We start from the raw sequence: 21,119 nt of genomic DNA, 5'->3' as shown, positions 1-21,119 counted from the left end.
CACTTCCCTACCATTCCTTGACCTCACTATCTCCATTGCAGGTGATAGACTTCTGACCGACATCCACTATAAACCCACTGACTCCCACCCTGCTTCCTGTAAGGACTCCATCCCCTACTCCCAATTCCTCCGTCTACGCCGCATCTGCTCCACGGATGAGGCGTTCCACACCAGGGCATCTAAAATGTCCTCATTATTCAGGGAACGGGGGTTCCCCTCCTCCACCATAGATGAGGCCCGCACCAGGGTCTCTTCCATACCCCGCAACACTGCTCTCTCTCCCCATCCCCACACTCGCAACAAGGGCAGAGTCCCCCTAGTTCTCACCTTTCACCCCACCAGCCGTCACATACAAAAGGTAATCCTCCGTCAGTTTCGCCACCTCCAACGTGACCCCACCACTCGCCACATCTTCCCATCTCCCCCCATATCTGCCTTCCGCAAAGACCGCTCCCTCCATAACTCCCTTGTCAATTCTTCCCTTCCCTCTCGTACCACCCCCTCCCCGGGCACTTCCCCTTGCAACCGCAAGAGATGCAACACTTGTTCCTTTACCTCCCCCCTCGACTCTGTTCAAGGACCCAAGCAGTCGTTCCAGGTGCGACAGAGGTTTACCTGCATCTCCTCCAACCTCATCTATTGCATCCGCTGCTCTAGATGTCAGCAGATCTATATCGGTGAGACCAAGCGGAGGTTGGGCGATCGTTTCGCCGATCGGTCCGCAATAACCAAGCTGACCTCCTGGTGGCTCAGCACTTCAACTCCCCCTCCCACTCCGTCTCCGACCTCTCCGTCCTGGGTCTCCTCCATGGCCACAGCGAGCAGCACTGGAAATTGGAGGAACAGCACCTCATATTCCGCTTGGGGAGTCTGCATCCTGGGTGCATGAACATCAAATTCTCCCAATTTTGTTAGTCCTTGCTATCTCCTCCCCTTCCTCAGTCCCCCTGCTGTCTCCTCCCATCCCCCAGCCTTCAGGCTCCTCCTCCTTTTTCCTTTCTTGTCCCCGCCCCCCCCTCCCTCACCCCCGATCAGTCTGAAGAAGGGTTTCGGTCCGAAACGTTGCCTATTTTTCTTCGCTCCATAGATGCTGCTGCACCCGCTTAGTTTCTCCAGCTTTTTTGTGTACCTTCGATTTTCCAGCATCTGCAGTTCCTTCTTGAACAAGATTGTTTCATATTGGTTTCAGAATGCTTCAATCTATAATAACTTAACATTTCATTCAGTTCTCTTAATTTTTAAGAATGTTATGGGCTTTTGACTGTTCTTGATCACAGCTTTTGAGTTAAATCAATGGAAAAGCAATAGGGAACAAGATGCTAATTTCAGAGTTTAAAAATGGCCATAATTTTTTTTAATACTGAAAATGTGAAAGTGAATTAGGTGTCAAATTAAACTTCTTTTTTACAATCCCCCCCCCCCCCCCTTCCTTCTCTCCCTCCCCTCATTTCAAGGCACCATAATGTTTGGGACACATGGCTTCACAGGTGTTTGTAATTGCTCAGGTGTGTTTAATTGCCTCCTTAATGCAGGTACAAGAGAGCTCTCAGCACCTAATCTTTCCTCATTGACTTAGTTTATGAAATCCTGCTACTATTAAGCCAAGTGACAAGGAGGGGCAGTGACGTGACTTTGTTGTGGGTCCCAGCACACATTGGTGTTCTAGGGAATGAAAAGGTGGATAAATTGGCAAAGGAGGCTGTAAAAAAAAAGAAACATAGAGGTAAACTTACAACTATCCAAATCTGAAGGAAAACACATAGTGTGGAAGAAAATAAATCAGGAATGGCACCAATACTGGGAACAGGAGACAAAGGGGAGACACCTCTATTCCCTACAAAACAGAGTGGGCATTACAGCAAGAAGAGGGGGGAACAGAAGGGAACAGGTAGTATTAACAAGATTGAGGATAGGACACACTCACCTGAACAGCATATTAAAAATATTGGGAAAACACCCTACAGGGCTGTGTGAGGAATGCCATCAGCCAGAAACAGTTCAGCATGCCCTAATTGCATGTAGGAGATACGAGACAGAAAGAGGATATATGATCATTGAAATGAGGAAAATTGGATTGACAGAAATATCAGTAAAGAACATTCTAGAGTGTGGAGGGAAAGGAAAAGGAATAAAGTTGTTGTTTGATTTCTTGAGGGCCTCTGGCCTTATAAAAAGGATATAAAGGATGTAAAGACATGAGTACTGTGGAATGAAGCCAGAAGGTGGCAGCAATGCAACATTGCGGATGCCGGCTGCCGTAAAACTCCAAAGAAGAAGAAGAAGAAGAAGAAGTCTTTCCTCATCTTTCCATCACCTTTGGAAACTTTAATTGCTATTTTCAACATGAGGCCCAAAGTTGTGCCAATGAAAGTCAAAGAAGCCATGATGAGACTGAGAAACAAGAATAAAACTGTTAAGAGACATCAGCCAAACATTAGGCTGACCAAAATCAACTGTTTGGAGCATCATTAAGAAGCCTTCTAATTGCGAAGGGAATGGCAGGCCAAGGAAGACCTCCACAGCTGATGACAAAAGAATTCTCTCTGTAATAAAGAAAATTCTGCAAACGCCTGTCCAACAGATCAGAAACATTCTTCAGGAGTCGGGTGTGGATTTGTCAAGGACCACTGTCCGCAGAAGACTTCATGAACAGAAATACAGAGGCTATACTACAAAATGCAAACCACTGGTTAGCCGCAAAAATAGGATGGCCAAGTTACAGTTTGTCAAGAAGTACTTAAAAGAGCAACTATAGTACTAGAAAAAGGTTTTGTGGACAGATGAGACGAAGATTAACATATCAAATTGATGGCGAGATCAAAGTATGGTCAAGAGATCAAGAGAAGAGAAGGAACTGCCCAAGATCCAAAGCATACCACCTCAACTATGAAACACGGTGGTGGGGGTGTTATGACCTGGGCATGTATGGCTGCCGAAGGTACTGGCTCACTTATCTTCATTGATGATACAATTGCTGATAGTAGTGGTATAATGAATTCTGAAGTGTATAGACACATCCCATCTGCTCAAGTTCAAACAAATGCCTCAAAACTCATGGCCGGCGGTTCATTCTACAGCAAGACAATGATCTCAAACATACTGCTAAAGCAACAAAGGAGTTTTTCACAGCTTAAAAAATGGTCAATTCTTGAGTGGCAAAGTCAATCACCCGATCTACACCCAATTGAGCATGCCTTTTATATGCTGAAGAGAAAACAGAAGGGGACTAGCCCCCAAAACAAGCATTACCTAAAGATGGCTGCAATACAGGCCTGGCAGAGCATCACTAGGAAGACACCCAACAACTGGTGATGTCCATGAATCACAGACTTCAAGCAGTCATTGCATGCAAAGGATATGCAACAAAATACTGAACATGACTACTTTCATTTACATGGCACAGCTGTAATTTCTACATGGTGAAACCAAAATGTGTAAAAATGGCCTTTATTAAAATCTGACAATGTGCACTTTAACCACATGTGCATTTTTTCTATTACAAATCTCAAATTGTGGAGTACAGAGGCAAATAAATAAACGATGGGTCTTTGTCCCAAACATTATGGAAGGCAGTAAACAAAAGTTTTTTTTTTAGTTTTTAAGAGACAGTTTTAGTTTGGCCAACAGAGTCCGTGCTGACCAGTGATCGATCCCCATATATTAGCACTATCCTACACACGAGGGACAATTTTACCGAAGCCAATTCACCTACATCTGCACGTCTTTGGAGTGTGGGAGTTGAGTTGAGTTTGAGTTCAGTTTATTGTCAAGTGTGTACTTTAAAAATATATATATTTTATTGGAAGCAATTGTACCAAAAAGAATGACTTAACAGTTCTATAACTAGCACAGCTTCAATTTTAACATTTTACAAACAGAATATTCAATTGAAATAAGAAGAAAAAAAAGAGAAGAAAGGAAAGAGAAAGATGTGTACTTTTGTTGAGGGAACCAGAGCACCCGGAGAAAACCCACACAGTTCACAGGGAGAACGTACAAACTCTGTATAGACAGCACCCGTAGTCAGGATCAAACCCGGGTCTCCGGCGTTGTAAGGCAGCAACTCTACCGCTGCTCTTATCTACCCGTATCTGATGGCACTATGCACCATCCAGTAACAGCAAATGCATGGTGCAACAAAACCATGATCGATTTAAATAAGCATCCACACCTCTCACCCCATATACTTTTACTTCTCCTTTTTAATCTCTGTGATGTTACTTCACACTACTGAAACAATGCTTCCTCCCCCAAAATGAGTCATAAATGCACACTGCTCTGCGCAACATTAATATGTGTTGTGTGAGTTAATTGATATAATGACTTAAAAGATACTAAGTGTCTAGATACTAAAAAGGCAATTCCTCTCTTTTTTAATATTCGATTGATTTTTAGTTTAGTTTAGAGATACAGCGTGGAATCAGGCCCTTCAACCCATCGGGTCTGCGCCGACCAGCGATCCCCGCACATTAATGCTATCCTACACACACTAAGGACAACTGTTTTATTTACCAAGCCAATTAACCTACAAACCTGTACGTCTTTGGAGTGTGGGAGGAAACCGAAGATCTCGGAGAAAAGCCAGGCAGGTCACGGGGAGAATGTACAAACTCCGTACAGACAGCACCCGTAGTCGGGATCGAACCCGAGTCTCCGTCCGGCGCTGCATTCGCTGCAACTCTCCCGCTGCGCCACCATGCCGCCCTAATCTTTAATTTTTCCATTACATTTTCCCATCATCTAATTTCTAACCTCAATATTCTGAATTATTGATAGTTGATCTTTTTGTAGTGGACAGTAAATAGAGTCATAGTCATACAGTGTGGAAACAGGCCCTTCAACATGTTCAGCATTTCATAGTCATAGAGTCATACAGCCAGGAAACAGGCCCTTCGGCCCAACTTGCCCACACTGACCAACATGTCCCATCTACACCTGTCTGCATTTGACCCATATCCCTCCAACCTGTCCTATCCACGAACCTGTCTGTGTTTCTTAATGGTTGCGATAGTTCCTGCCTCAATTACCTCCACCAACAGCTCGTTCCATGCACCCACCACCAATTGTGTGAAAAAGTTACTCCTCAGATTCCTAATACATCTTTTTCCCTCACTTTAAACCTATGTCCTCTGCTTCTTGATTCCCCAACTCTGGGCAAGAGACCCTGCATGTCTACCCAATCTATTCCTCGCGGATTTTGTACACCTCTTATAACATCACCCCTCATCCTCCTGCGCTCCAAGGAATAGAGTCCCAGCCTGCTCAACCGCTCGCAAATAGCTCAGGCGCTCAAGTCCTGGTGTCATCCTCATAACTCTTATCTGCACCCATTCCAGCTATAAGGCGCTGGTCAAATTGCATTTGGAGTATTGGGAGCAATTCTGGGCCCCATATCTGAAGGAGGCGCCGGAGAGGATCTAGAGGAGGTTTACAATAGACAATAGGTGCAGGAGTAGGCCATTCGGCCCTTCGAGCCAGCACCACCAATCAATGTGATGATTACATTTACGAGATGATCCCAGTGGGTTAACATATAATGAGCATTTGATGGCACTAGGCCGGTACTCGCTGGAATTTAGACGGTTGACGGGGGACCTCATTGAAACTTACCAAATAGTGAAGGGCCTGGATAGAGTGGACCAGAGGTCATAGCCTCAGAATTAAAGGACATTCCTTCAGGTAGGAGATAAGGAGGAATTTCTTTAGTCAGAGGGTGGTCAATCTGTGGAGTTCATTGTAACAGAAGGCTGTGGAGGCCGTCAATGGATATTTTTAAGGCAGAGACAGACAGACGGACAGAGACGGACAGAGACAGAGACAGACAGACAATTGATTAGTACAGGTGTCAGGGGTTATGGGGAGAAGGCATGAGAATGGGGTTATGATCAAAAGATAGATCAGTTCATGTTCATAGGTGATAGGAGTAGAATTAGGCCATTCAGCCCATCAAGTATACTCTGCCATTCAATCATGGTGATCTTTCTCTCCTTCAGAACCCCAATCTCCTGCCTTCTCCCCATAACCCCTGACACCCGTAGAGTGGAGGAGTAGACTTGATGGGCCGAATGGCCTAATTCTGCTCCTATCACTTATGAACCTGATATAGCAGCCGGAATCTAATCAAAGGCAATGTCATATTCTGTAATCAAAGAAAGATGCGAATTGGAATTGGAAAGAGACGAGAAACTTGCAGCAACTTGCAATTTGGTTTGACCTTCACATTCATGGCAGATAGTGAAAAGATCAATATCTAAGTGCTCAGAAAACATCGTAGGCATCTCAACTTCCATTATCACAAGGATCTAAAGTTCATGACAATTATATTAGAAGGTATTACCCAACCACCGTGCATCTTAATACGATAACATTTTTACATTGAAGTCTAATTTAAATGAGCCATACCAGTCACTACAAAAGTGTTTGCTCTCCAGAACAAGTGGGCAGCACAGTGGCGCATCGGTAGAGTTGCTGTCTTACTGCGCTTACAGCACCAGAGACCTGGGTTTGATCCCGACTATGGGTGGTGTCTGTACAGAGTTTGTACCTTCACTCCGTAACTGCATTGGTTTGCCCCGATATCTTTGGTTTCCTCCTGCACTCCAAAGACGTACAGGTTTGTAGGTCAATTGGCTTGGCCCAAATGTAAATTATCCCCAGTGTGTGTAGGATAGTGTTAATGTGCAGGGATCGCTGGTTAGTGCGGACTCGGTGGGCCAAAGGGCCTGTTTCCGAGCCGTTTCTCTAAACTAAATTACTGTGGCGCAGCGGAAGGCTTGCTGCCTTACAGCGAATGCAGTGCCGGAGACCTGGGTTCGATCCCGACTGCGGGTGCTGTCTGTACGGAGTTTGTATGTTCTCCCCATGACCTGCATGGGTTTTCTCCGAGATCTTCGGTTTCCTCCCATACTCCAAAGACGTGCAGGTTTGTAGGTTAATTGGCATGGTGTAAATGTAAAAATTGTCCCCAGTGTGTGTAGGATAGTGTTAGTGTGCAGGGATCGTTGGGGTCGACGTGGACTCGGTGGGCCGAAGGGCCAGTTTCACTAAACTGAAGTAAACAATCTGCAAACCTAAAGTAGAATACAACGTGCATTCGGTAACGAGGATAATTAATTCAAAAGGCAGTCCGGTTTCGAAGGTCACAAGTATTATTTTCCACAGGGGTAATATAGGAAGTCAAAATTATTTCTTCCCCTTCCAACATTAACTTCTCCCATTCCAAAAATGGAAAGACAATCAAGTTCATTGTAAGAGATCATTTGTGCCTACACCTTCGAAACCATGAGAGGAATAAATTGGGTAGACACGCAGAGTCTCTTGCCCAGAGTAGAGGAATCGAGAACCAGAGGACATGGGTTTAAGGTGAGAGAAGGATTTTATTGAGGAGTAATCTTTTCACACAAAGGGTGGTGGGTGCATGGAATGACTTGCTGGAGGAGATAGTTGAGGCAGGGACTATCGCAACGTTTGAGAAACGTACATGGACAGGACAGGTTTAGGGGGATATGGGTCAGTGTAGATAGTACAGTTTGGCTGGTGTGGGCAAGTTGGGCCGAAGGGCCTGTTTCCATGCCGTAAGACTATGACCGCAGATAAATTTGTTCCACTCGACTGCTTTGTTCACTAAGTTAGTCAATGGCAGTGACTTATTGAAATGGCCAAAATTTTCGGATTCAGCAAGGTACAGGGTGTACTAAGTAAAAAGTTTGCAGGCATTTGGCATTTATCACAGGAGCGTTGGAGTTTAGAAACGGTACCGTACCCCTAGAGTTGTACATGGCATTGGTAAAGAACAATATTATTATTTGTGTCGGGAGCCACTGCCAATGCTGGTTTAAACCGAAGTTAGACAAAAAGCTGGAGAAACTCGGGGGGATCAGACAGCATCTCTGGAGAAAAGAAATGGGTGACTTTCCGGGTCGAGAACCTACATATTTGTTACTCCAATCAATCAATCTATACCTTTTACTTTTGCACTGTAAGCTATTGACCCTGTGTCCAGCGTGGGTTTTCTCCGGGTGCTCCAGTTTCCTCCCACACTCCAAAGACGTGCAGGTTTGTAGGTTGTTTAAGAAGGAACCGCAGATGCTGGAAAATCGAAGGTAGACAAAAATGCTGGAGAAACTCAGCCAGGTGAGGCAGCGTCTATGGAGCGAAGGAAACGGGCAACGTTGCCTATTTCCTTCGCTCCATAGATGCTTTTCCAGCTGGAAAACACTTTTCTCACAGAGTTGTGAGTCTGTGGAATTCTCTGCCTCAGAGGGCGGTGGAGGCAGGTTCTCTGGATGCTTTCAAGAGCTAGATAGGGCTCTTAAAAATAGCGGCGTCAGGGGATATGGGGAGAAGGCAGGAACGGGGTACTGATTGGGGATGATCAGCCATGATCACATTGAATTGCGGTGCTGGCTCGAAGGGCCGAATGGCCTACTCCTGCACCTATTGTCTATATTGTCTTGCTGCCACACCCGCTGAGCTTCTCCAGCATTTTTGTCGACCAAGTTTGTAGGTTAATTGGCTTTTGTAAATTGCCTTCCTCGGTGCGTCAAATGGAACTAGTGTACGGGGATCGTGGGTCACTAAAACTATGCCCTCTAATCCTTGACATTTCCACTCTGGGAAAAAGGTTCTGACAGTCTATGATAGTCCCCACAGTCTCCAACGGTCCAGAGAAAACATTGCAACCGCCGCTGGTAGCAAATACCATTGAATCCAGGCTGTATTCTGGTGAACCTCCTCTGCACCCTCTCCTAAACCTCCAAATCATTTCCTGTCGCGGGGAGATCAGAACTGCACGCAATACTCCAAACGTGGCCTAACCAAAGCCCGCTGAAGCTGCAACATGACTTCCTGACACTTACACATAATGCCCTGACCGATGTAGGCAAGCATACCATATGCCTCCTTTATCAGTCTATCTACTTGTGTTGCCACTTTCAGAGAGCAGTGGACCGGGACCCAAAGATCCCTCTGTGCATCAATGCTGTACATTAAGGGTCTTGCATTGACTGTTCTCGTTCCCCCCTTACTTTTGACCTCCTCAAGTGCAACAACTCGCTTGGGTCTGCACCCAAAACTTTAAATCTTTTTTTTTTTTTTGCAGATTCTATATGACCTGCCGTCTGTTTTCAGCATTTTCTGCTTTTGTTTCAGTTTCCAGCCTCTGCAGTTTGCTTTGAATTTTTAGTTCTACATCGGTGCTGTAAAGTCCCCTTAGGATTTGTAAACATTTCCAAAAAAAAATAACCGCTGCAATCTTGCAAACTCAAGAGTGTGGAAAGATCCAGTCTGTTTAATCTCTCCACCATCCCAGGGATCAATCCGATGAATCTTCAGTGCAGGCTGACCATCGTGGGGGGGGGGGGGGGGCCCTGGGGGGGCGAGCAATAGGGTCCCGGCATGTGGGCACCGCCATGAAGAACAATGGACAATAGAGGACCAGGCGTGGGGGGGGAGGGTAAAGCAACATCCCGTGGGGGGGGGGGCCTGGTGTCTGGGGGGGGGGGGGGGGGGGGGGGGGGGGGGGTAGTAGAACAAAGGGGGAACTGACACGGGTGGGGGAATTTGTAACTTTGTGAGTGCCCTTTATGTGGCGACTATTTGCATGCCTTGGCATGGTATACAAGCAAGGAATTTCACTGCGACTTGTCACAGTGGACAATAAATACAACTGAATTCAATTAAATCATTGTATATCCTTCCTTAAGTAGTTTCGTTGAGCTTAGAGATACAGCGCGCAAACACCCTTCGGCCCACTGAGTCCATGCCGACCAGTAATCTTCCCGTTTCCTGTTTCCGTAAAGTATCTCTAAACTAAACTAAGAAAGAATAAGACAGGTACATGGATAGGGCAGGATTAGAGGGATACGGGCCAAACGCAGGCAGGTGGGATTAGTGTAGATGGGACATGTTGGCCGGTGAGGGCAGGTTGGGCCGAAGGGCCTGCATCCACGCTGTAAGGCTCCAGGACTCTAAAAACAAGAATCTTACGACAATACGGTGAAGTCATGAGATTCCCATGAAAAATAAATTCAACCGTCAGCATTTTGGCAGATAGCCAGTGCTTACAAAATGCAATTCTATGATTCACCTCATTTAGAAGCACTCTATTAGGTCAAACCTATAAAAAAATTCACGAGGCATAAACTATTGTGTACTATCAACTCTGAGAGATCCGATGGCATTATGTGAGTAATTGTAAAAGATCATCCTGACATCATCTTCGAATGGCGTAATCAATTTTTTAAAGTTATGCCGTCTGGATTTCCCCACAGGAGGTTGACTTATTCGCATTTACCTAACCACATTTTTGATAGTTGGGGAATGGAGAACCAGAGGATATAGGTGAAGGGGGGGGGGGGGATTTAACAGGAACCTGAGCGGTAAGTTATTTTCACACAAAGCATGGTGGGTGAATGGAACAAGCTGCCGGAGGATGTAGTTGAGGCAGGGACTATCGCAACATTTAAAAAAAAACTGAATAGGACAGGTTTAGAGGTTTATGGGCCAAACACAGATAGGTGGGACATGTGTAGATGGAACATGTTTTTACACAGAGAGTGGTAAATCTGTGGAATTCTCTGCCACAAAATGTAGTTGAGGCCAGTTCATTGGCTATATTTAAGAGGGAGTTAGATGTGCCCCTTGTGGCTAAAGGGGTCAGAGGGTTTGGAGAGAAGGCAGGTACAGGATACCGAGTTGGTTAATCAGCCATGATCATATTGAATGGCGGTGCAGGCTCGAAGGGCCGAATGGCCTACTCCTGCACCTATTTTCAATGTTTCTATGTTGGTCAGTGTGGGCAAGTTGGGCTGAAGGGCCTGGTTCCACACTGTATTACTCCATGACTATTTCTGCTTAAGAAAGAACTGCAGATGCTGGAAAAATTGAAGGTCAGTCTGAAGAAGGGTCTCGACCCGAAACGTCGCCTATTTGCTTCTCTCCATATATGCTGCCTCACCTGCTGATTTCCTTCAGCATTTTTGTGCACCTATGACTATTTCTGTTCAATTCCACTGTAGAAAATTCACGTTATGAACAGTTGTCAGAAATTAAACCATTTCATCACCGTGAAAAGGAATTTGATATGTAACACCGTATATCTAAACTATACTTAAGGAATGTATGAAAAACAAAGATTTTCACTGTGCCCAGATTCATAGGTAAATGTGAGAATAAAGTGTCGGAAGGAACCGCAGATGCTGGTTTACACCGAAGGAAGAACAAAATGCTGGAGTAACTCGGCGGGATAGGCGGCATCTCAGGATATCACTTCACTGCATTACTGAGGAAGTAGTGCCTTGTGAGAAATGTCAACCTTCATAAGTGTTTTTTTCTCAGGGACATACTGATCAGAGAGATTATGTAGTGGTTCAGAGTGTGGTGTGGGGAGGGGGGGGGGGGGGGGGGGGGGATTACGATCGATTCAATGAGGAATTGGCAGCAATGCAGTAGGAAAGATAAGAGTGATACAGCGTGGAAACAGGCCCTTCAGCCCAACATGCCCAAACCAACCAACATGTCCCATCTACACTAGTCCCACTACCTGCGTTTGGCCTCTAAACCTGTCCTATTCAAGTACCTATCCAAATGTTGCTATAGTATCTGCCTCAACTACCTCCTCCATTTACCCGTGTAAAAAAAGTTACCCCTCAAGTTTAGTGTAGTTTAGCTTAGAGATACAACGGGGAATCAGGCCCTTCGGCCACTGAATCGCTGACAACCAGCGATCCCCGCACACTAACGCTAACCGAAACACACTAGGGACAATTTACAATTATACCAAGCCAATTAACCTACCAACCTGTACACCTTTGTATGGTGAGAGGAAACCGGAGATCCCCCCAAAAAATCCACACAGGTCACGAGGAGAAGGTACAAACTTCGTACAGACAGCACCCATAATCAGGATCGAACACGTGTCTCTGGCGCTGCAAGGTCGTAACTATAGCGCTGCGCCACCGTGCTGCTCACAATGTTCAGTAGGAGAGTGTCATTTTAAGAGGCTTTTGGATAGGCACGTGGTTATGCTTGGGAATGGAGGAAGATGCATCAAGGGCAGGCAGATGAGATCCGTTCATCTTGGCATCTTGCTCAGCATAAACATTGTGGGGCAAAGGGATTTCACTTGGATCTGGTTGGGACGGGAGTTGCATAAAATTGAATAAATAACGTTGAATAATCAACAGGTGATTAAACGTGTTTGCATCGCCGAGTAGTAATAATAATAATAATAATAATAATAAGCAGAATGTGATAGGGGAGCAGAGTGAGAAATGGCAATACTATAACAGAAAAACTAAAAAATCAACTTAAAAATGAAGGGTTCTTTATCTGAATGCACAAAACGTGAAATTTCTCCAATTTCAAATAACCCCTGAATTTCCCCCCTCTGCACCCCTCCCCCACCCTAGTCATCCTTCTAGTTAAACCGTTTGCATCCGTGTCTCCCTTCGTTGTCACCTCTTCCACAGCCACCAATGGAACATTGTGGGCTCCACCTTTCCTTGGTCATGGGTGCCAGCTCTGATTCGTTCTGAGCCTTTTCATGCCTCTTGTTTCCCCTCTCCTCACGACTTTCAGTCCGAAATATCACCTACTCCTTCTCACCAGAGATGCTGCCTGACCCGCAGGTGTAACTCCAGCTTTTCGTGTCTAACTTTGGTGTGTGAACCAGCATCTAAAGTTCCTTCCCACACAATCAAGACATAAATTGGTTTGATCTAATCGGCACCACAAAAAGTGACCAAAGATTGAAAATGATTACCTCAGACGATGTGACATTTCAAAAGATAAGATATAGTAAGGTCAACCACCCCCTCACGACACCTTCAGCATTCAATAAGATCACGACAGGATCTCGCATCTCGGTGACACTTCCACTGCAATAACCCCGAATATCTTTGGATCTAAAAATCCACCAGCCTTCAACAAGAGCTGTACCTCTTGGGCAGAGAATTTCAAAGATTTACCACTCTGAGTGAAGAAATTTTTTTTGGTGCAGAAAAGAATTGCAGACCCTGGCTTTATACCGAAGATAGACACAAGTGCTGGAGATACTCAGCTGGTTAGGCAGCAAGTCTGGAAAAAAAGGATGGGTGACGTTTCGGGTCAGGACCCATCTTGAGACTGAAAGTAGAGGGGAAGGAGCTGGAGGTAGGAAAACAGCAGGAAAATACATGGCCAACAACAGATGAACAAGGAAGGTGGAGCCCATAATGTCCCATTTAATCACCCTGAGAGAGTTCCGGGACCGCTGGGCTCCGCAGGGTGTTGAATGTATCCTTAATAGGGATTGTACCATAGTTGTATCGTAGGTTATTATGGATATATGTTTGTATTGTAGTATCGTGGTGGGTTCTGGCTTGTTTTATTGTAGTGTAATTAGTATTTTTTAATAATTGAATACATTTTTTGATAAAATAAATAAATAAATAAAAGTCCCATTTATTCTGGTTCATTCAAGAGATGTGGACTATGCAAGCTGGGCCAGCATTTAGTATCTTTGAGTTATACAGCATGGAAACAGGCCTATCGGCCCTACTTGCCCATGTCGACCATCATGCCCTATCTACGCTAGTCCCACCGGCCTTCTAAACATTTCCATTACATGTACCTGTCCAATTGAACATTGCCCTACCCTAACTGCCCATCCTCAGTGGCCCATGGTGGTGGATCCAACCCACATTGCCGTTAGGGGTTCACAAATTCTAGGAGCAGATTTTGGCCATTCGGCCCATCAAGTCTACTCCGCTGTTCAATCATGGCTGATCTATCTGTCGCTCTCAACCCCATTCTGCCTTCTCCCCATATCGTCTATCACTCAGACCAATCAAGAATCCGTTAATCTCATCCTTAAAAATACGCAATGACTTGGCCTCCACAGCTCCGTCTTTTTATTCTGAGGCCATGGCCTCTGCTCCTAGATTCTCCCACTTATGGAAACATCCTCTCCGCATCCACACTATCCGGACCTTTCAATATTCGGTAAGTTTCAATGAGGTTCCCCCCCCCCCCCACCCCTCATCCTTCTGTGGCAATGAATTCCACAGGTTCACCACCCTCTGTCTAAAGACATTTCTCCTCATCTCCTTTATTAGTGTACACTCTTATTCCGATGATGTGCCCACTAATCCCATACGAGTAAAATCTGATCTATATATTTTAAACAGCAAGGGAGCAAAGGCACATCTACTTAATCTCTCCTCCTACTTGGCATAATAGACAATAGGTGTAGGAGTAGGCCATTCAGCCCTTCGAGCCAGCACCGCCATTCAATGTGATCATGGCTGATCATCCACAATCAGTACCCCGTTCCCGCCTTCTCCCCATATCCCCTGACTCCGCTATCTTCAAGAGCCCTATCTAGCTTTAGGAAAGATCTGGTGAAAAGACTGCAGGAAATTTGATATCATCTGTATCTCTACCTAATCTCAGTCAACTGAACTTGAAGATATAATACTCAGAAAAAAAAACTACACCCTACTGTAAAAAGCCAGCTTGCTCTTCAATGATAAAAGATTATATGCATGAGTAACAGCAGCAGATAGTGACAGGTGGAGCAAAGCAAAGCCACTGTCAATGATCAGATCAAAGCCTTACTGGGCCTGTCCCACTTACGTGATTATTTTCGGCGATTGCCGGCACCCGTCATAGTCGCACAGTAGGTCGCCGAAAATTTAAAAAATGTTGAAAATCCTGCAACATTACGGCTCTTTGGGCAACTACTCACAACACTATAGGCGACACTCCGCGACCAAGTGGGAAAGGCCCTTCACTCTCTGCCACGTTCAGCCAGGAGTGACTGCGGACAATTAAAAATAGAAGGCTCCATGAACATCCATATCCTCAATAATGGCAGAGTTTAGCCAAATCACAAAGACAAAACATAGAGATGGTTGAAAGCTTCAAGTTCCCAGGAGTAAATATCACCAGCAACTTGTCCTAGACCACCCACATGGAAGCATTGGCTAAGAAAGTGCACCAACACTTCCATCGGCAGATGGGCATCTCTCTAACAACTCTCGCCAACTTCTACAGACGCGTTGCAGAAAGCATTTTATCGGGATGCATCACAGCACGGTATTGGAGCAGCTCCATCCTAGACTGCAAGAAATTGCACAGAATTCTGGACATTGCCCAAACCGTCACACAAACCAACCTCCCTTCCATTGGCTCCGTCTACACCTCACGCTGCCTCGGTGAGGCCAGCAGCATAATCAAGGACCAGTCTCACCCCGGACACTCCATCTTCTCCCCTCTCCCGTCGGGCAAGAGGTACAGAAGTGTGATAATGCACACCTCCAGATTCAGGGACTTTCTACCCAGCTGATATCAGGCAAATGAAGCATCCTTTCACCAACTAGGGAACGGTTCTGAGCCACCGTCTACCTCATTGGAGACCTTCGGACTATCTTTAAATCAGTCTTTTCTGAACTGCATCTTGCACAAAAGACAAAAGCTTTTCACTGCTCCTTGGTACATGTGACAATAAACTAACTAACTAACTAACTAACGAAAATACCAATTTTACGATCCATCAATATCTCATCTTGACATTCCACCATCATATGAAAGATCTAAAAAAACCACTGTAGTAAGTTTTGGATCATCTGCAACTTGACCCAGACAAGAGTAGTCCAGCTGAACTTTGTGGAAAACTACAATTCAAAAGTGTACGAAAACCCCCAAAATATTTTCAAAGCTTAAGGGACTTTTAACAAAGAAAAACAAAAATCTACCCGGTATTTTCTTTTTATAAACACAAAATGCTGGAGTAAATCAGTGGGTCAGGCAGCATCTCCAGAGAAAAGATATAGGTGACTAATGCAGGCAATGGAGATGATTTTATCATGTTTTATGCTTGTACTTTATGCAAAGTGGCAAGGTTTTGTGCAGCTCACCAAGGTTGAGGAAAGACATTCTTGCCATAGAGGGAGTACAGAGAAGGTTCACCAGACTGATTCCTAGGATGTCAGGACTTTCATATGAAGAAAGACTGGATAGACTTGGCTTGTACTCGCTAGAATCGAAAAGATTGAGGGGTGATCTTATAGAAACTTACAAAATTCTTAAGGGGTTGGACAGGCTAGATGCAGGAAGATTGTTCCCGATGTTGGGGAAGTCCAGAACAAGGGGTCACAGTTTAAGGACAAGGGGGAAATCTTTTAGGACCGAGATGAGGAAAACATTTTTCACACAGAGAGTGGTGAATCTCTGGAATTCTCTGCCACAGAAGGTAGTTGAGGCCAGTTCATTGGCTATATTTAAGAGGGAGTTAGATGTGGCCCTTGTGGCTAAAGGGATCGGGGGTATGGAGAGAAGGCAGGTACAAGATACTGAGTTGGATGATCAGCCATGATCATATTGAATGGTGGTGCAGGCTCGATGATCTAACTCCCTCTTAAATATAGTCAACGAATCAAGGAACAGAGGACAGAGGTTTAAGGTGAAGGGGAAAATATTTAATAGGAATTCGAGGGGTATGTGGGCCTAGTGTAGCTGGGAGATGTTGGCCGGTATGGGCAAGTTGGGCCTGTCTCCACACTGTATGACTCAATGACTATGACATTTCTTAGTCATTGCCTAAATATTACACGGGTCTTTTGCAAAATTGAATGAAGCTGCTTGGGAGGTGTCAATGGAACTGAGCAATGTTTCAGACAAGGCCCTGAAGAATTCGTGCAAAGGTGCCCTGTGACTAAGTAGATTGGCCTTCAACACATACACCCAATCTTGTTTAATATTTGGTTGAGATTATGAAGAATTATTTTCCCTTTAGTTTCATAACATTAATTTTATCAAGCCTTCAGAAGGTCATAAGTGATAGGAGTAAAATTAGGCCATTCGGCCCACCAATGACTTGGCCTCCACAGCCTTCCGTGGCAAAGATTTCCACAGATTCACCACCCTCTGACCAAAGACATTTCTCCTCATCTCCTTCCTAAGAGAACATCCTTCATGATGCCAAGCATACTGCCAAGGGCAGTCTCTCTTAACGTGGCTCTCGAATTCAGCCCTTTTTATCCCTGCTTGGAGCCGGGCTGAAATAAGATAGAGCAAAATGACAGAACCTGAACAGCTTGATAGATTTAGGTTTATTATTGTCACTTTAACCGCGGTACAGTGTGCGTGCGTGCTATCCAAATAAATCAGATAATACCATACACGAAGGCAGACACAAAATGCTGGAGTAACTCAGCGGGTGGGGCAACATCTCCGGAGAGAAGGAATGGGTGACGTATCGGGTCGAGACAATAAACAATAGGTGCAGGAGTAGGCCATTCGGCCCATCGAGCCAGCACCGCCATTCAATGTGATCTTGGCTGATCATCCCCAATCAGTACCCCGTTCCTGCCTTCTCCCCATATCACCTGACTCCGCTATTTTTAAGAGCCCTATCTAGCTCTCTCTTGAAAGCATCCAGAGAACCTGCCTCCACCGCCCTCTGAGGCAGAGAATTCCACAGACTCACCACTCTCTGTGAGAAAAAGTGTTTCCTCGTCTCCTTTCTAAATGGCCTACTCCTTATTCTTCAACAGTGGCCCCTGGTTCTGGACTCCCCCAACATCGGGAACATGTTTCTTGCCTCTAGCGTGTCCAAGCCCTTAACAACCTTATATGTTTCAATGAGATTCCCTCTCATCCTTCTAAACTCCAGAGTGTACAAGCCCAGCTGCTCCATTCTCTCAGCATATGACAGTCCCGCCATCACGGGAATTAACCTTGTAAACGAAAGCTGCACTCCCTCAATAGCAAGAATATCCTTCCTCAAATTAGGGGACCAAAACTGCACACAATACTCCAGGTGTGGTCTCACTAGGGCTCTGTACAACTGCAGAAGGACCTCTTTGCTTCTATATTCGATTCCTCCTGTTATAAAGACCAACATGCCATTCTCTTTCTTCATTGCCTGCTGTACCAAGGGTCTCGACCCGAAACGTCACCCATTCCTTCTCTGCAGAGATGCTGCCTCACCCGCTGAGTTACTCCAGCATTTTGTGTCTACCTTCGATTTTAACCAGCATCTGCAGTTCTTTCTTACACATTACCATACGTGAATACTTGATTAGAACAGGTGTCAAGGGTTATGGGGGAAGAAGGCAGGAAAATGGCATTAGGAGGCAGAGATCAACCAAGAATGAATGGCGAAGTGGACTCAATGGGCCGAATAGCCTAATCCTATTCCTATAACTTGTGAATCAAGCCCAAACACAAACCAATTAGGAGCAGACGAGGGCATTCGATCCAATTTGAGATTCCAGCTACCAAGACAGATATGTACAGCAATTCGTTCTTCCCCCACACAATTAAAGCATGGAATAATCTTCACCCTACCATAGTTACCCAAACAGATGCAACTAAATTTAAGGTAGCTCTTTCTTTCCAAAAACCCTTTCTGGCTTAAGTCCCCCCTCCACCACCTCCAGTTTAAATTCCATTTGGAATATTTTGGAGGACCAAGAAACCAAGAAACAAGAAAGTAAAACGCAAGTACAATGGGTAGAACGAAGTGAAAAAGGCCATAGTGCAGAATATTCCCAGATCTGCTGTTCACATCCTTGCATCCCTGTCGTTAGCACACCTTCCCCAGCCAACAATGGGCCATCATGGACTCCACCCTTCCTGAGGTCATCTGCTGCCGGCCCCGTTTTGTTCTGGCTTTCCCAAGCTTTCAGTCAGGGCGGCACGGTGGTGCAGCGGTAGAGTTGCTGCCTCACAGCGCCGGCGACCCGGGCTCGATTCAGATTACGGGTGCTTGTCTGGACAGAGTTTGTACGTTCTCCCCGTCACCTGCTTGGTTTTTCGCCAGGGTCTCCAGTTTCCTCCCACACTCCAAAGACGTGCAGGTTTGTAGGTTAATTGGCTTGGTGTAAATGTAAATTATCCCTAGTGTGTGCACGGATAGAGCTAGTGTGCGGGGATCACTGGTCGGAGTGAACTCATTGGGCCGAAGGACCTGTTTCCACGCTGTATCTGTCGGTACAGAGTTTGTATGTTCAACCCACCCCACCTGGGTTTTCCCTGGGTGCTCCAGTTTCCTCCCACTCTTCAAAGGTTTTAGGTTAATTGGCTTTGGTTAAAATTGTAAATTGTTCCTAATATGCGTGTGTGCAGGATTGTGCTAATGTGCGGGGGATTGCTGGTCGGTGTGGACTCAGTGGGCCGAAAGGCCTGTTTCCATGCTGTATCCCTAAACTAAACTAAATGAAGCTAGACACAAAATGCTGGAGTAACTCAGCGGGACAGGCAGCATCTCTGGAGAGAAGGAATGGGTGATATTTCAGGCCATGAGTCTTCTTTAGACAGTTCCTTCGTAAACTAAAGAAGCGTAACCTATTCCTTTAAGGTAGACAAAATTGCTGGAGGAACTCAGTGGGTGAAGCAGCATCTATCAATATCTATCCATAGATGCTGCCTCACCCGCTGAGTTTATCCAGCATTTTTGTCTACCTTCGATTTTCCAGCATCTGCAGTTCCTTCTTAAACCTATTCCTTTAATCCAGAGATGCTGTCAGACACGCTGAGTTACTTGAGCAATTTATGTCTATCTTGGGTATGAACCAGCATCTGCAGATCCTTCCTGCACATTAGTGATCAGGTGACTTGCCTCAAGGAGGGCAGGGCAACCCCCTTGGTCAAAGACACCATATTCAATCATCACCTTGGGTCATCACTTCCTAAAGAATAAAAGAGACTATCAACAATTTCATTGCCAGCAACACACTAAAGGCTTCTTGCAAACTTGCCTATCTGTACAGGAGCACGAGCACTTGAAGATAGCCACCTTTATGTACCACTGTTAGTTACACAACATCTACACCATGCACCACACTAATTACACACCAGAGAATTGTGAACGCAGCCCTGACCATCACACAAACAAACCTCCTTTTCACTGACCCCGTTTATACCTCATGCTGCCTCGGCAAGGCCAGCAGTATTATCAAGGACAAGTCACATGCTGGCCACTCCCTCTTCAACACTCCACAGACAAAAAGGCCCAACAGAGGATGTACTTCCTGCGGCAGCTGAGGAAACACAATCTGCCACAGGCAATGATGGTACAATTCTACACGGCCATCGTTGAGTCTGTCCTCAACTTCTCCATCATGGTCTGGTTTGGCTCAGCCACCAAGCACGACATCCGGAGGCTGCAGCGAATCGTCCGATCAGCTGAGAAGGTTGTTGGCTGCAACCTTCCCTCCATTGACTAACTGTACACCGCAAGGGCCAGGAAGCAAGCGGATAAGATCATCTCCGATCCCTCTCACCCTGGCCACAAACTCTTTGAAGCACTTCCCTCTGGAAGGCAACTCTGGACTGTCAAAGCTGCCACAGCCAGATATTAAAACAGCTTTGTTCCACGAGTAGTAGCTCAATTCAATAACCAAAAGTCTGTAGCCTCCTTTAGCTCTGGTATTTTATTTCATTCACATGTTTAAACTGTAATGTTTTATTATTAATGTTTAATGTTTTATGTGTCATTCTTAATTGTTACTGTATGTCGTGTTGTTACTTGCCTTCACCAAGGCAAATTCCTTATATGTATACATACTTGGCCAATAAACGTATTCATTCATTCTCCCTCCCATCGGACAAAACGCTCACCTCCAGATTCAGGGGCAGTTTCTTCCCAGCTGTTAACGGGCAACCAAACCATCTTACAACAACTTGAGAGCAGTCCTGATCTACCTCATTTGGAGAACCTCAGACTATCTTTGATCAGATTTCACTGGCTTTGCGTTTACCTTGCACTAAACGTTATTTCCTTATCATGTGTCTGTACACTGTGCATGGTTTAATTGTAATAATGTATTGTCTTTCTGCTGACTGGTTAGCCCGCAACAAAAGCTTTTCACTGTACCTAGGTGCACGAGACAACAAACTAAACAATTTTGACATTAATTTATTACCTGGACCCAATAGACAATAGGTGCAGGAGTAGGCCATTTGGCCATTCGAGCCATTCAATGTGATCATGGCTGATCAATGTGATCATGGCTGATCATCCCCAATCAGTACCGTGTCCCTGCCTTCTTCCCATATCACCTGACTCCGCTATTTTTAAGAGCCCTATCTATCTCTCTCTCTCTCTTGAAAGCATCCAGAGAACCTGCCTC

The 21,119-nt window shown here is 45.3% G+C and overlaps 1 protein-coding gene across 5 annotated transcripts in view; it reads right to left on the bottom strand.

Annotated features, from left to right (window-relative positions):
- The window catches only part of atxn1a (ataxin 1a), a 248,554-nt gene that overhangs the window by 116,892 nt on the left and 110,543 nt on the right, over positions 1 to 21,119 (bottom strand). The window lies entirely within an intron of this gene.

The sequence above is a fragment of the Leucoraja erinacea genome, chromosome 2, assembly GCF_028641065.1.
Source record: "Leucoraja erinacea ecotype New England chromosome 2, Leri_hhj_1, whole genome shotgun sequence".
Classification (NCBI taxonomy): domain Eukaryota; kingdom Metazoa; phylum Chordata; class Chondrichthyes; order Rajiformes; family Rajidae; genus Leucoraja; species Leucoraja erinaceus.
The sequence above is the reverse complement of the archived record's forward strand: the minus strand, read 5'-3'. Positions and strand labels throughout refer to the sequence as shown.